The sequence below is a fragment of the Gopherus flavomarginatus genome, chromosome 20, assembly GCF_025201925.1.
Source record: "Gopherus flavomarginatus isolate rGopFla2 chromosome 20, rGopFla2.mat.asm, whole genome shotgun sequence".
In the NCBI taxonomy this organism is placed as follows: Eukaryota; Metazoa; Chordata; order Testudines; family Testudinidae; genus Gopherus; species Gopherus flavomarginatus.
The window spans coordinates 13,545,134-13,558,981 of record NC_066636.1 but is presented as its reverse complement, the minus strand read 5'-3'; the positions used below and the strand labels follow the sequence as shown (position 1 = coordinate 13,558,981).

Sequence of the window (13,848 nt, the reverse complement as noted above, 5' to 3'; positions counted from 1 at the left end):
GCTTTCATGGGTGAATACCCACTTCGTCAGATGCATGATCTTAAGGGATCATCTGGTCTGGCAAGAAATCCCTTCTCCATGGTTGTGGATGTGAAACCCTCATTTCTGTAGGGTTTATCTTTATGGCCTCCGTTTTTCTATTGTCCATCTGTCTGGTCCTCTAATTGTTTCTGTCTGCTGCAGAATTAATTTTGCTGAGTGTAAGTTAATTAGGGGAGTGAGATGTAATTGGTTAGAGAATTCTGTTACAATAGGTTAGAATTGGTTAGTTACATTTCAGTAAAATGATTGGTTAAGTTCTAGCTGAGAATATTACTGTATAAACTGAGGTCAAACAGGCAGTGGGCAGGGAAATTAGACTCATGCTTCCTAATGGGAGGAGATGGGAATAGGGAACGGGGAACAGGGACACAGACAAGACTCTGCAGTGTCGGAGCTGGGAAGGGGGACATGAGGTAAAGACTCTGCAGTGTCAGAGCTCATAGACTCATAGACTTTAAGGTCAGAAGGGACCATTATGATCGTCTAGTCCGACCTCCTGCACAATGCAGGCCACAGACTCTCACCCACCCAATCCTGTGACAAGCCCCTGACCTATGTCTGAGCTATTGAAGTCCTCAACTCATTGTTTAAAGACTTCAAGGTGCAGAGAATCCTCCAGCAAGGGACCCATGCCCTACGCTGCAGAGAAAGGTGAAACCCCCCCAGGGTCTCTGCCAATCTGCCCTGGAGGAAAATTCCTTCCTGACCCCAAATATGGTGATCAGCTAAACCCTGAGCATGTGGGCAAGACTCACCAGCCAGCACCCAGGAAAGAATTGTCTGTAGGGATGTGGGGTAAATGCTCTGTGGTGTCAGAACTGGGAAGGGAACACCGGGGAACAGACTTTGTCCGTGTATAGAGATAAGCCTGACTGGTGTGAAGGGCTTTGGAATCTGCTTGCTTCGAAAATAACCCCAGTAAACATCCATTTGTCTGCGCTTTGGACTTCTGGTCTTTTGCTGCTTGCTGTCTGTGTGACAAGAGCCAGGGAAGTGGGCAGGGAAAGCCCTCTAACAATGGCTCCTTGCTTCTCTCCCTCCAGGCTCAGGGGTCAAGGATGGGCAGGACTCCAGGCTCTGCTTGAGGGATCCTGGCACAGGGGCTGGTGGGGGAGAAAGGATTGTAGATTCTGACCTGCACTCTGGAGAGGAGCTAATAAGTGAAGAGGCATTTTTAACTTCTCCCCTGCCTCAGTGTCCCCAGGGCTGGAATTGTACATTCCACAGGGCCAAATGAGGGGGTGATGCCATTTGGCTAATGAAAACCAGTGCTCTAGGTGAGGCTTGAACTCACAACCTCCTCTCAGCACTGCCCTATAAGTACTGTGTGCTAACCAATTGTGCCACTAGAGCACCTGTTAATTCTTAGTCTCTCAATCTCCTAGGTTGATAAAGGCAAGGAGTCACCCAAAAATATTCTCAGTGCGGTTAGGAGCCGGTATCAACAAGCATTGTACTTGGTGGGGTGGATTCTTCTTAAGGCTTCTAGGCACCATTTGACCCTTTTGTTCGTCCCTGTGTAATAGCAGAGCTGATTAAGACTCACTGCAGAGTCTTGCTGCAGACCAACAGATCTGAAATCACTGATCACCGGGTCTAAGCATTAGTCCTGCTTTGGGACAGTGTCTCTCATCCAAGAAAGTTCCGAGTCTGCGCTAGCAGTGAGGCTCCCTCACTAACAGCTGAAATCAGGGAGAGCTGTGTGAAGTGCAGGGCCCCAGGGGTGCCTGAACAGGGGCGAACAACACCCCAGGACTTTTAAAAATGGGAGGTCTCTGCCTTGCCACTTTGTAATGACCGTAAGGGTGAGTGAGGGTGGGGAGGGGGCCGAGAGCAATGAGCAGGAGGAGGGGTCTTGGGGGAAAAGGCAGTGTAGGAGTGGAGGTGAGCTGGGGCAGGGGGTTGGGTGGTGCAGGAAGAGGGCTGCCCGCAGCCGGTAACGGGAGTAGGGGCATGCAGGGGAACTGCTCCCTGTCCCAGCTCACCTCTGCTCCGTCTTCTCCCCTGAGCACGCTGCCCCCGCTCTAATTCTCCTCCCCTCCCAGGCTTGCCGCACTAAACAGCTGATTAGCACCGCAAGTCTGGGAGGCGGGAGAAGTGGAGCGGCGCTAGCATGCTCAGAGGAGAAGGCAGAGCGGAGGTGAGCTGGGGTGGGGAGCTGCTGCAGTGGGGGCTGCCTGGCTCTTTGCCATGGCCTCTGCCCCTGCTCCGCCCCAGCCCTAGCCCCCCGCCCCCGCACTCACTGCATGGTCCACTCCTCTGGCTCCCAGCCATGCTGCCGGCGAGTGCTGTGGGACGGTTCCCCCCTCCCCCTAACTTGGGAGCCAGGGGAGCAGAGCAGGCTGAGGCCCCAGACCTGTGTGTGGGGAAGCAGAGGGGGGCTGGTCCCAGGCCTCTGTGGGGGACAGGGGGCTGGCTACTTCCTGCAGGAAGTGGAGTGACCCGGCCCCAGCCTGCTATTGCACAATCCCCAGCCACGCCACACAGCATGCCCCAAGAGGGAGTGGGGGCCAAGCAGATGATCCAGCACGAGGGGGTCTTTCTCATTGGTAGCTGTCCAGTGGCAGTGAGTTCAACAGGCCTTGGCACATGCTGTGTGGGGCAGGAGGTCCTTGTATTTGGAGCAGTGGGAGTGAACTGCGTGCAGTTGTGTCTCTGAGCACAACTGTGAATGTTATGGTGTGTGTGGGGGCTTATTGTGAGTGTGGCTGGGGGTGTGAATGTTTCTCTCTTTGGGGATTGGACTAACATGTCCCTCTGGGTGTGTTGTGTGTGAGTGTTCTTGGGACTGTGTGAGTCCCTTTGTGTGTGTGTTTGTAACTTGCTGCAGAATACAAAATCCTGCAAAGCCATTTCCTACTGGGTAGCACAGCAACACACTGATACAGTGTCACAGACGCACACACACACAGAGCAGGGCTCAGCAGAGGGCAGCAGGGACACACACGTCTCCCCTGGGCCAGCTTGGATAATTTTCCATCACTACTCGGCACAGTGCTGGTGCCCCCACACGAGGGTGGGCAGTGACCGGACGGAGAGGGCAGACGTGCTGGATCTGTAAAAGCAGCAAAGCGTCCTGTGGCACCTTATAGACCAACAGACGTATTGGAGCATGAGCTTTCGTGCGTGAATTCCCACTGTGTCGACTAGATTCAGAAGGAAGCACTTTGGGAAAATCAGTCAAGGCACATAGCAGAGCTGGGACACAGACCCAGTGACCCCTGCATCACCCTGGGAGGGCAGTGGGGTTTAGTGGTCAGAGCAGGGAGGGGCTGGACACCAGGACCCTTGCGTTCTATCCTTGGCTTTGGAAGTGGAAGGGGTCTAGAGCAGGGGGACTGGGATCCAGGACTCCTGGGTTCCATAGGGGAGACTGTTTTTCCCAGTGCTTCCCTCCCTAGAGAGCCCAGCCCAGCCCCCTAGTGGAGACTGAGCAGGAGTGGGGGGAGTTGTTCTCCCACTCTGGAGTTATGATTCAAACTCCTCCCCCAGGGAATGTGACATCACAGAATCCACCACCCCACAACACAAAGAAAACTAGTGGGGTTAGGAGGGTTCTAGCTGCAGACACTCCTTGTTATTGCAAAAAGCCCCCAAACCTACTTGCACCCACAAAACACCCTCTCAGGGTATACACCCCCTGCTAGGACAGGACCTCTTGCTCCCACCCCTTTTCTTATCACCACAAGCTGCTCCCAGCCAGGCACCACACCCCATTCCCACACCTTTTGTCACTACGTAGCTCAGTGGCAATCACTGCCCCGAAGTGACTCCATTGCAGGCACTCCCCACACAAACTCCCCACACCAGATTCTGTCCACACAGAGAGAATTCTCTCTGCCCGGCTCCTTCGGTTCCTCTCGCTGCTCCCCGTACTGCCGCCAGACACTGCTCATCTGCATAACCCCGCCCACGTACATGTGACACCTTCTGTCCTGCTGGTTTCAAGGGAGTGAGTTGCCCTTGGGGAGTGAGCAGGTCACAGCATGTCACAGCCCCAGCGCACATCACAGCCCCAGCCAGGGCCGGCTCCAGGCACCAGCTCAGCAAGCAGGTGCTTGGGGCAGCCAAGGGGAAGGGGCGGCATGTCGGGGTCTTTGGCAGCAATTCGGCGAAGGGTCCCTCAGTCCCTCTCGGAGGGAAGGACCTGCCACCAAGTTGCCGCCGAAGAAAAAGGCAGCGCAGTGGAGCTGCCACTGATTGCGATCGTGGGTTGTTGTTTTTTCCCCGCCGCTTGGGGCAGCAAAAACCCAGCCCTGGCCCCAGCACACGTCACAGCCCCAGCACACGTCATAGCACGTCACAGCCTGGGGCCGGGAGATATTGGGGGAGGGGATGAGGGGAGAATGTGGGAGGGAGAGACCCAGCCTTACAGACCCATAGGGGCAGGAGATATTGGGGTCAGGAGGAGAGGAGATGGGGTTGGCAAAGACCAAGCCTGGGGTGCAGGGAAAATGGGATGGGGTGGAGGGAGGTGGGGAACAGAAAGGACATGTGTGGAGTGGTGAGATGTTGGTCCAGGGAAACTGAGTCACTCCCAGGACATGCTGTGCAAGGGGGAGCACAAGGACAGTGAGAGAGAACCAGCCCCACAGAGCCCAAGAGGGATATTGGGGGCAGGGGAGGGGATGGAGGGATGAGAGACCCAGGGCCATAGAACTCCCCTGGCTCCCAAGTTTGGGGGGAGGGGGGAACCGCCCCACAGCACTCACTGGCTGCATGGCTGGGAACTAGTGGAGTGGACCAGGCTGGGGCTGGGTCACTCCACTTACTATGCAGTGAGTGCAGAGGCGGGAGGGTGGGACTGGGGCAGAGCAGGGGCAGGGGCGATGGGGAAGAGCCAGGCACCCCCGCTGCAGCAGCTCCCCACCCCAGCTCCCCACTGCTCCGCCTTCTCCCCTGAGCACGCTGGCACTGCTCCACTTCTCCTGCCTCCCAGGCTTGTGGTGCCAATCAGCTGTTTAGTGCAGCAAGCCTGGGAGGGGAGGAGAATTAGAGTAAGGGCGGCGTGGTCAGGGGAGAAGATGGAGCAGTGATGAGCTGGGACAGCGAGCGGTTCACCTGCACACAGATCCCCCCATTACTTGTTGCAGGCAGCCCTCCCCCCGCACCTCCCCCCAGCCCCATGCCCCAGCTCACCTCAACTCTACTTCCTCCTCTGAGTGTGCTTTTTTGTGCCCCCAACCACTTGGCACCCTAGGCGGCCAACTAGTTCCCTTAGTGGTTGCACCGGTCCTGGACACTGCCTATCAGCAGGATTCCTCCTCCTCCTCCTCAGTGAGATTAAATCTCCGCACCTAGGCAGTTGGTCCATCTGCTGCACCACAATCCCTCATGCCTGAGACCCCCTGCCAAAGCCCTGCACCCGGCTCCAGAGAATTAAGTCTCACATCTCACTGGGAACTCAACTTCTTGTGCTCAGAGAGACTCGGCCCCTCTCAGTAGCTGACCTGAGAAACACAGTGTCTGCAAAAGCAGCAAAGAGTCGTGTTGCACCTTATAGACTAACAGACATATTAGAGCATGAGCTTCCGTGGATGAATCCCCACTTTGTCAGATGTATCAGTGTCTGTCTTTTCCAAAGAAGTGCCTAGAGAACCTTTTCTTATGTGGCCTAAGGGATAAGGCATTTGACTTTGGATCAGGGGATTGAGGGTTTGAGTCCCTTCGTGGTTGTGCTTGTCCAGTTTTACCTTTGGGCTAAAAGTCCTGCTCCCTTCAGGGCTGGAACCTCTTCTTGGCGGCTCAGGCCAATGCTCTGGCTTCAGCCAGAGCCCTGGGAAGGAGTTGGGGGATGGTTGTCCCAAAGGCTGGGGCAGAAGTCCCAGGTGCTTCCAGTCTAGCCTTTGCCATTCCTGACTTTCCAAAGAAAATGGGCGGCTGCCCGGGCTAGTGTGTAGAGCAGTTTCCCTCTTCCAAATGTGCGCCAGTTCCTGTGCTTGAGGGGGTTGGTAAATAACACCTTGGGAGCCTGGGTGTTTCTCTGCCTCTCACCAGCTGGGAAAAAAGCCTCTTGGGGAAAAATCTCCTGCGTCACTGCAAAAATGAGCACCTTGAGTGGAACCAGTCAGAGGCCCCACTATGGGGGCTGGCCCTGCTTTCCTACCATCTTGTGATGTTGGCCACAGAGCATCAGCAGCCGCCCCGCATGTATGCTGGTGACCTTCAGTGAGTGTTTGGCATGGCACAGAGCAGGCTGGCTGAGTGTTTTTGTGCCTGTCTGAAGGCCACACATAGGGATGGTCCTGCCCTCCTCTAGCCCTGACCTCAGTTGCTCTGTAGCATTTAAGCCTTCCCTTGGAGCCGTCAGCACCAGCTGCCTCTGCTCTAGGTGCCCAGAAGAGGAGAGGTGTGTGGGGTCACTTTTACTAGATGCCCCTTCCCTGGTACTGCCATTGCTCAGTTGCACAGAGGAGTTTTCATCCCCAATCCCTGCCTAGTAGCCCTCTGGTACCATTCCTGAGGGCTGCCCTACCTTACTTTCTTCCTACCATATTGAGAAAGACAGCTCTCATCATTAAAGGTCAGGTGGACCAACTAGGGGCAGAATCCCATTCTATGTTTTCCTACTGCAGAGCCCAAGATCAGTAACTTATCTTGGGTGCAAGCACTGCTGTGCTCCCAGAAAACAAGCCACCCCTGCACAAAGAGGAACGAAAGGGCCTGCCAAAGCCTGGGATTGAACCACGGACCTTTAGAGCTTCAGTCTAACGCTCTCCCAACTGAGCTACTTTTGCAGCTGCAGGATAGCATTTTGGCCTGTTGCTTCTCTGTCTGGGATGTTTTTGTAAGCGGCTGCACACAAAAAGGAGAGAAAAACAAATGGCTGCTTCATACCCCCACCGGAGGAACCTGGCACCATTAGCTGTGGTGAGTAAGAAGTGGCTGTTCGCTGACAGGGCCTGTCCCCGAGCAGCTGGAACAGCAGCTGCTGCCTCCCCCTCGGCTCCAGGCTGTGGGAAATGCTCATTGCCTGGCTGCATGGGCAGATGCTGCTCCGTGCTCTGGAGAGCGTCTGTGTTGCTCTGTCAACCTCCCATCTTCACTGAGCCACTCTGGTAAGGTCCCAAGTGCCCCCTCCGGCCTGGCAGCTGAGAGTCTGTGCAGACATCAGCCCCCCTGCCAGCCCCACAGGCAGCAGTAGCGCCAGCCCCCCCAGCACCACAGGGGCACTCAATGCACTTCCTGTGGGGAAATGGCTCCTTGGCATCCAGCTGCTAGAGTGAGAGCCAGGAGAGAGCAGTGTCTGGCTCACCGTGGGGGAGAGAAGAGACCTGATGAGTGCGGATCTCCCTCAGCCTCCCCCGCAATGCTGGTCAGTTGTATTGTCACTGTCATAGTCAGCGTTTTCCTTCAGAGCCGGCCCTAGAGGGGTCTGGGGTCAAGGACAAATCCCCCTTTTTGTCCCCAGGCCCTGTCCCCACTCCACCCCTTCCCCCAAGTCCCCACCCCTGTCCCATCTCTTCCCATCCTGCAACTTCCTGTCCCATTCCTCAACCACCCCCACCTCTTCCCGTCCCTGCTCCTCCCCCTCCACCCAGTGCCTCCTGCACCCCACTGAACAGCTGATCACTGGCAAGTGGGAGGTGCTGAAGGGGAAGAGGAGGAGCTTGTCAGCAAGGCCTGTAGTGGGCGGGGGAGGAGCTGGCTGCCAGTGGGTGCTGAGCACCTATTTTTTCTCTGTGGTTCTGCAGCCCCATAGCTCCCATGGAGTCGCTGACTTGGCTTCCTTCGTACTCTAGAGAGAGGAGCAGAACTAGGACTTTGGCTGATCCATGGGGCACCAGGTGAGTGGCAGAGGCGTCAGGTGCTGAGAGTTTGCCTGACCCCTCAAGGACACAGTGTGAGGTGGTGCCCCAGGGATCTCTATGAAAGGAGCAGAACAGGATTTACTTGGGGTGGGGAGAGACTTGAGAGTGTCTCAGGGGGTTGTACAGAGGTGTTGCCCAGGTGATAGACTGGCTAAAACACAGACCTCACTGTGAGCAGGATTCAAACCTGCGCAGAGGAAACCTATTACATTTCCACTCCCACACCTTAACCACTCAGCCATCAGTGAAACAAATCCCCCAATACCAGAGAAACTGGTAAAGAGTCACAATGACCAGGTGTGAAGTCATCTGAACTACAGAATTCCCACTGCAAACCTGGCTCCCAAAGCATAGGGGGCATTTGGGGTTTGTTCTCTTTGCTTAGCCATGTGCAGTCACACAGAGAGCGCGTTTAAAAGTCTCCCCTCCCACAGTGCAGGAATGGGAAATGATTCTCAACTTGAAGCTGATGTAGGGTGGGGGGGCGTTGGGTGGGGCCCTATGGAAATACGGGGTGGGCAGGGCTAGGAGCCAGGACTCCTTGGTTCTCCCCCAGCTCGGGGAGGGGAGTGGAGATTAGGGGGTACAGTGGGGGAGGGGCTGGGGGGGTCTCCTGCCCAACAGGCAAGTCCAGGAGCTGGTGTCAGGCAGCAAGTCACTTGTGGGCCCCAAGTGTCCGATCTGGAAACAGCTGCCTGTCCCCATACCACTGATGTAGGGGAACCCAGGCCCACTCCCCATTTTGACTTCCAACCCCGTACCCTGGGCAGCTGGTTCAGCTTTGCTTAGTTTGCATCAGCCTCATGTCAGCTTCACTGGGTCACCAGTTCCACCATGGCCAGGCATCAGAGAGAGGAAGTCTCCTCTCAGCTGTAAAAGCAGCAAGGACTCCATGAGGGGTCGGTGCTGGTGGAGCAATTATTGACACTTTCTCTAGTCTCCTTTTCAGATTTTGCCCCATTTTCTCTTTAATTCTCCAATGTTAATTTAACAATCTCAGATTTGGGATATTTTCACACCCGTTTGACCTGCAGCAAATTTTCTTCCTTTCTTTGGGAAATTGTCCTGAATCATCCCTCAAATGAGAAGGTGCTTAATGGATGCAGTTTGCAGAGCCCTGAGACACAGCTGCCTCTGGGGTGGGCTGGGGTGGCCTTTCTCTGCTGGCGAGGAAGGGGACAGAAGGAAAAAGTTCGCAGTGGAGACTGTCCAGCAGAAGGTTACACAGTCCTGGCTACTGCTACCCCCAACTGCCAGTCACCTGCCTGCCCCTGCTTCTGCCTCCTTCCCACTGCCAGGAAGTTTTCCTGCTCCACACTCCCCTCACGTACCCTCTTAAAGCACCTCCCCAAAGGGCTCCCTGCTGCCATGTGAATGGTGTGTGTGTGGCGGGGGGGTGGGAATTACTGTTGTCTGTTAATTGAACTTCCACTGTCCAATTACTCTCACTTAATATAAAATATCTTCATATTCGGGTGGTTTTCTATCATTAGCAAATGTTTCTTTTTAGACTCATTTCTTCCCCAGTTCTCAAAGATACATATAAAATATCCTGTGTGCAGCGCTGTAGTAGGCAGGGTGGTCTCAGGGTATTGGAGGCTTCCCCTTTGGTTTGTATACAAATGTTCGGTGTTATTCTCCAGCCCATTCCTTATGAATACTAACATGATGTTAACTTTTTTGCTGGCGGCTGTGAATTGAGGGGAGCTTTTCACTGATCTGTCTACAGCAACATGCAGATCCCATTCTTGGGTTGTGTAGTCGATAATCTGTTCCGCTGCCGTCGCTAGGTGTAATGCATGTTCAGTACGGGTTTCTCCCCTCTTCCCTTTTTGTATTTCTTCTCCCTACTAGTGTTGGGGTGTCCTTCTTCTCAGGTTAGTGTATTAATGATCTCATCTTGGGGTCATATGTGTCAATTCATTGCTACGTCTTCAGAGAACTACCCCTGATGACTCCAAGATCTCTTTCCTGATTAGTTGTGGCTAAATTAACCCCCATCGTATTGTATGTATAGTTGGGGTTATGTTTTTCCAACGTGACATTTATCCACATTAAATTTCATTTGTCATTTTGTTGCCCAATCACTTAGTTTTGTGAGATCTTTTTGAAGTTCTTTGCAGTCTGCTTTGGTCTTAACTATCTTGAGCAGTTTAGTATCGTCTGTGAACTTTGCCATCTCACTGTTTACCCCTTTCTCCAAATAATTTATGAATAAGTTGAATAGGATTGGTCCTAGGGCTGACCTAGGAAAATCACAGCAGCAAGATGGAGTCTGGAGTCACATGGGCAGGTCACATGTCCATGCATGATTCAATTTGCAGCCCTACGCCATTGTTTACATATTAATTTGAATGTTCCCAGGAAAGCTCAGATGTGGATTGTCATTTTCCAAAGTCCATTGTCAGTGAAGCGTTTCTTGATTGGGCACTTAACTGAGAATAGTCCTTTCTCAAAAAGCTGACCAAATGCATCACTAAGGGTACTTAAAATCAAATGCCTTTGAGATACAAGTACAAAGCCCATGTTCATAACTGCAGATACAAAAATGGTACACACATATAGCTAGTATAATTATAACCAGCAAATCATAATGTTGTCACAGACACCTCACACGACAACTTTTGCACAATATTTGCTGCAAATATATAACAGTGGTGGCAGCAATGATCTATATGGTCCCAGTTGATATTAATAATGTCACAGCCTACAGAGAAGTGAGAGGGAGGCGTCTTCTAGCCGGCGTTTCTCCTACATTTCTCCATTGCCGCTTGGGCGGAGGCGGCAATGAAGCAAAACACGCCTGGCTGAAGGTTTTGCGTTCAGCCTTGAGGATTAAGCCTGAGCCTCCAGCATGGGTGTTGGGAGATGGATTTCTGAGTCGCATCCAGCACAGTCTTTGGGCCTGAGCTGAAACCACTGAGGCCAAGAGAGATGGATTTGAGGTAGCCTTTGAGGCTCCCAGCAGGTCTTGAGGAACAAGGGTTCATCGCCATCCCTGGGTGGGCTCAAACCACCATCCTTTCAATTAACAGCAAAACAGACTCACCCATTGCGCCACAGAGACACATGTCTGCTGTTACCAAGGCTGCTGCGTAGCAGCCTGCGCATCTACCTGCCAGCACTAGAGCTCGCAAGGCAAGTGTGGGTGCTGGAGGCTGTAGGTAAAGAGCCAGCAGAGTGACACAGCAGAAGCCTGCTGGGTCCATAACTCAAAGGTCGATGAATCAAAACTGTCTTCTGCTAGGCATGTGCTTGTTTCTTTTTGCTTGGGGCCTTCAAGGGAGGAGGCAACCAGCAGAGCATTGAGAGCCTAGGCCATGAGGCAAGAGGTGGCTGAGGTGTCGGCCTGCCAGGGAGCCCGGCACCTTGGGCTGCCTGGGCTGAAGGATTTTTTTAATTTCTCAAGAAAACTTTGTGGTTTTCAGTGGAAATCTAAAACCAAAGCTAAAATGTTGAGGATTTTTTTTTTCATTTTTGCAACCCCCCTAGTGAAAAGGAGTGGGTTGTGTTGACTTGTTCACTGTCCATCCCTTTTCTTTTCCTAGACTCGGGTCTACAGAGTGTCAGTCCTACTGAGCCTCAGGCCATGGTCTCCAAGGTTTTGGAAATGTACCGACCTGTCCTGGACATGGTCTCTGCCAGCTCATGTGATGCTGGCTTTGCTGAGCCTGCTGCTGGGGAAGAGGGAAACTTTGTCTCTCAACTGGACGTTCCTTTCAGATGCCCAGTCTTCAGTGTGGCTCGAATGTCCATGGATCAGGGTTCACTGACCCAAGAGATGGCTTTAAAAGATATGAACATTTTCACAAACACACTGACTTTCTCAATTTTCTATTTCTTGGTAACATTTCATGGATCTTTTGGAGTTGAATCGGTAAAAAATACAGGAAATCAGGGTGTTAACAAAAGGATATAATATAAAGTTTGCAGTTAAAGGTACAGAAAGGAGCTGAAAAGGCAGCTGCAGACTTTAAGACTGTTTCTTTAAGAAAGAGGGGGCAATCAATGTGACCCCAGAAACCTTGGGACTTATAATCTGATAGGGCAGAGAGGAACTTTGTCTGTTTGCAGCATCTTTCAGCCTATGTTTGGGACTGTGATAGATCTGCTAAGAATGGGACTACAATCCCCACCATTTCCTTCCCTGCTGCACTTCTCTTTCCTCTGGCCAGGTCAGGGGAACGGTCCTGAAGCAGGAAAGGGCCGGGCTGTTGCGGGAAGTGGTGGCTGCGTGGCAGGCGAGGAGCTGCAGAAGCTGGATGCGGAGAGAAATCCCCAGGAATGGATGCAGAGCCACATGTGGAACAGGCTGTGACTCCCAGAGCCTACAGCTGGCTGCAGGTTTGGGTGGGGATCTGGGGGAGCAGCAGCGGCTGGGCAGGGAACCAGTACAGAGCAGCTCCAATGAGAGACACGAAGTGAACCTGGCCTGGAAACCTGCAGGCTCCAATTTGCTTGGCTAGAGATTGGAGTGGAGAGGTCACCCCAGGCTTTAGGCCTGAAGTAGGGTTACCAACTTTCTGCACAAAACCAAACAGACTAACCCCGCCCCTTCTCCAAGGCCCCGCCTCTTCCCTGAGGCCCCGCCCCTGATTCACTACATTCCCCCTCCCTCGGTGGCTCGCTCTTCCTCACCCTCACTCACTGTTACTAGGCTGGGCAGGGGGTTGGGGTGCGGGAGGGGGTGAGGGTCCTAATGCGTGGTGAAGTCCAGAAATGAGGGGTTCAGGGTACGGGAAGGGGCTCCGTGCTGGGCAGGGGGTTGGGGTGCGGTAGGGGGTGGGGGTTCTAATGGGGGATGAAGTCCAGAAATGAGGGGTTCAGGGTATGGGAAGGGGCTCCGGGCTGGGATGGGGGGTGGGGATGCGGGAGGGGGTGAGGGTTCTAATGTGGGGTGAGGGCCATAAATGAGGGGTTCAGGGTATGGGAAGGGGCTCTGGGCTGGGCAGGGGGTGGGGGTGCAGGAGGGGGGTGAGGGCTCTAACGGGGGTGAAGGCCAGGAGTGAGGGGTTCAGCGTACGGGAAGGGGCTCCGGGCTGGGCAGGAAGTTGGGATGCAGGAGGGGGTGAGGGCTGTAAAGGGGGTTGAAGAGCAGGAAAGAGGGGTTCAGGGTATGGGAAGGGGCTCTGGGCTGCAATGAGGGGTGGGGTGTGGGACTGGGTGAGGGCTGTAAAGGGGTGTGAAGGGCAGGAATGAGGGGTTCAGGGTACAGGAAGGGGCTCCAGGCTGGGTAGGGGGTTGGGGTGCAGGAGGGAGTGAGGGCTCCGGCTTGGGGTGCGTGTAACCTTTCCCTTTCCTTAGCCATGTGTCTGAGCCGCCAGGGCCAGCAAGTACAAGGCCTCACTGCCGAAGCACTGACAGTGTCCAGTGACGCTACACCTGGCCCTCTACTGACAGCTCAGGGGTTTGGCGTCCTCTGGCACTGAGACGCCACAATAATTACAGGGTTATTTCTAATGGGTTAAAGCAGAACTTGTGCTGAGATTAACACGTCCCTCGTGGGTCTGGGGGTTTTACAGCACGAACTGGCTCTGCGTGTGGGCACAGTGCATGTGTTTGAGTGATACCAACACGCCTGAAACACACAACTCCCCATCCTGTGGGTTTCCATCCCGCCTGATTCCTTCCACGGGGGGCACTGCCCCGGCTCCTCTACGGCCAGATGTCCTGATGCGCAGCAGTCGGGATGTTGGGAGAGGTTCTGTTTTCTGTGACTAGTGACAGCCCCAAAGTGACTCCCACCAGCCCCCATTGCCTTGCGCTGCAGTTGCCAGTCTCTGAATCCTGGCCTGGGATTCGATTGGAACGAGGCCCCTGGGAGCTGGAGAGACCACTGGTCAGACACTGCAATATTGTAGCCAGAACATCCATGTCTAGATTTTCAGGCCAGTCAAGACAACTAAATAATCCTGTCTAACCCCCGTACACGTGACAGGCCACAAAGCCAACCCTGCACTTAGCCCAACAACCAGGATTAAACCAAAATACTGCA

The 13,848-nt window shown here is 53.8% G+C and overlaps 1 non-coding gene and 1 pseudogene across 1 annotated transcript; one reads left to right on the top strand and one right to left on the bottom strand.

Moving 5' to 3' along the window:
• Positions 1–13,848, top strand: part of LOC127037821 (zinc finger protein 436-like) — a 714,289-nt pseudogene that overhangs the window by 99,284 nt on the left and 601,157 nt on the right.
• TRNAF-GAA (transfer RNA phenylalanine (anticodon GAA)) lies at positions 6,707–6,779 on the bottom strand. Its single transcript has one exon. It is a non-coding gene; the product is annotated as a tRNA-Phe (tRNA).